The sequence below is a fragment of the Tribolium madens genome, unplaced genomic scaffold (genome assembly GCF_015345945.1).
Source record: "Tribolium madens isolate multiple individuals breed KSU strain unplaced genomic scaffold, Tmad_KSU_1.1 Scaffold_71;HRSCAF=194;Tcas5.2_LG6, whole genome shotgun sequence".
NCBI classification, from domain to species: Eukaryota; Metazoa; Arthropoda; class Insecta; order Coleoptera; family Tenebrionidae; genus Tribolium; species Tribolium madens.
This window is the reverse complement of record NW_025401041.1, coordinates 1,441,198-1,443,325: the sequence shown is the minus strand read 5'-3', so window position 1 is coordinate 1,443,325 and position 2,128 is coordinate 1,441,198.

The window sequence follows — 2,128 nt, the reverse complement described above, 5'->3', positions numbered from 1 at the left end:
AGATTCAATTAACTGACGGATAGGTATTTAGATTAAAACAACTAACAGATAGGTAGATAGATTCAACCCCGTTGTCAACACGATCCAAGCGCACGTGCTTGTAGCCTGACACTTTAAAGATGTTTTCTTTCCCTATTTCGACTGACCGCTAGTTTATGGGTTCATTGTCTCCCTCAGATGGCTTAGCAAATCTCTCTGTCTCACACCAAATATTATGCTTCTTTAATTACGGTACAGTTTAAGGAAGGAGACGGTACGAATTATCGTTTCCTTATTTGCTGATAGAAGTACCACTTATTAACATTGAATTGCCAAAACTTTGACTACCTTTTAATTGAACTGTTTACAATTACGCGGATTCGTAACGATTAGTACCGTAATGTTTTAACCCTACCATAAAATTTAATTTTAATTTGTTACTAAACTGTTTATAAATAATAATAATCGTCTGATCTGTTCCTTTCCTTGTTTAATGTTTCTCCCAATGGCTTGGTCTTTTGACCCTCCGTGAACTGTTATCTCGTTTACACCCTCACTTGTTAATTTATCTTATCGCAATTGCGTGATTTTACTTTGCTTATTAGTATACTGAGTACAAAAAAAAATTGTAGTTCAAATTAACAAATGTCTTTGCAATTCATTTCTTAATTTATTATAACCTGGTGTGTCACTAGTCTGCATGTTACGGTAAAACAAAGGAATTATTATCCGAAAATAGGTGAACAGTACTCGTACAAAAACAACTAAACTTTACCCTGATCTAACACGTCGTTATTTGCATTTATCATTCCCAAAAATAATTGTTGATCCTACTGACTGCGCCAATTCATCTGTGGCGGGAGTTTAAGACTCTTCGATAAAAGTTAAATTCTTTTACGGTCCGAGCGGGTTTCGCCACAAGAAGAATACATTTGTTTGAGGTAGGTTCTCCAGCGTTATTTTGTGGAGCCAATTACTTTGGGAAGATGAAGGATTTAAGCAGTCAGAAATCCAAGTAATTAAATTAACAATAACAATTTTTTAAAAAAAATTAAAGTTTAGAAAATATGAAATAAAACTAAATAAAATAAAAGAAAACCAAATAAAATAAAAGAGTAAACATTTTCCGTTCATGTTAAAGTTTACATTAACAAATTAAAGAATCTACTGATTTACATAAAGTAATAGTTTAATATCAAACAACTAACTTAATTCAATTCCTACTAGCTACGTCCAATACAAGTTAAAATGTTCAACCAACTTATTCTTATTAAATAAGCTTTTAATTAACATTACATAATATTGAGTGAATTAACCATTATTACTAAATTCGAATGCAAGAGGAGAAACCGTTTCAGGAAAGGACCAGYCATTCAACAACCCGAAACCATGTGGTTTTGAGGTAACTCGCGTATTACCCGATTACTCGCCCAGTCCATCCCAACTCTCGTAAATCTTATCATCGGTTATTGATATTTAAATTGAAACACGGGTCGACCCATCATAAGTTAAACTTTGAAAAATTACAAATGTTGTCATCGTCGGAGCARGGAGAAATTAAACWGAATAAAACTCACAGTTTATCATCTGGGCAAATTTTGGAATCAGCAAACAGTAGAGATCAGCTAGGTAGTGGAAGCTGCACTTAGTCCAAATTGGCACAAAGGGCACTTTTTCACACACTTCGACACACCATCGAACAGCACGACACCACGATCAAGATTGAATTGAATTCTCTTAATTTTCTGGGTGATATTTATATGGAGGGCCCCATGCACATGTGTGATGSAGGTGCCCTTTTTAGATAAATTTGATGTGTGTGTCTGTTTTCTTGGGATTTTAAAATTAATGTGTCTCTTCCCTTATCGTGACCATATAATGTGTCGCTGATGACACACTTATCCTGCATCTGCCCTTTATCTCCCTATTTTTAAGAATTTTGTTCTAATTTTAGTAAGTTTTGACGTATCTCGACTAATTTATGATTTCCTTAATGATTTTACTAAGGTGTTCGTGATTCTTCGACAAGTGTGATAGTGTTGATTTGTTTATTTTATGATTTGGTCCAGACAATTTATTGGGTTAGAACTGATATGTATAATGTATTTTTTTCCCTATTTCTTGGAATAACAAGTGTTTTGGTCGTTGT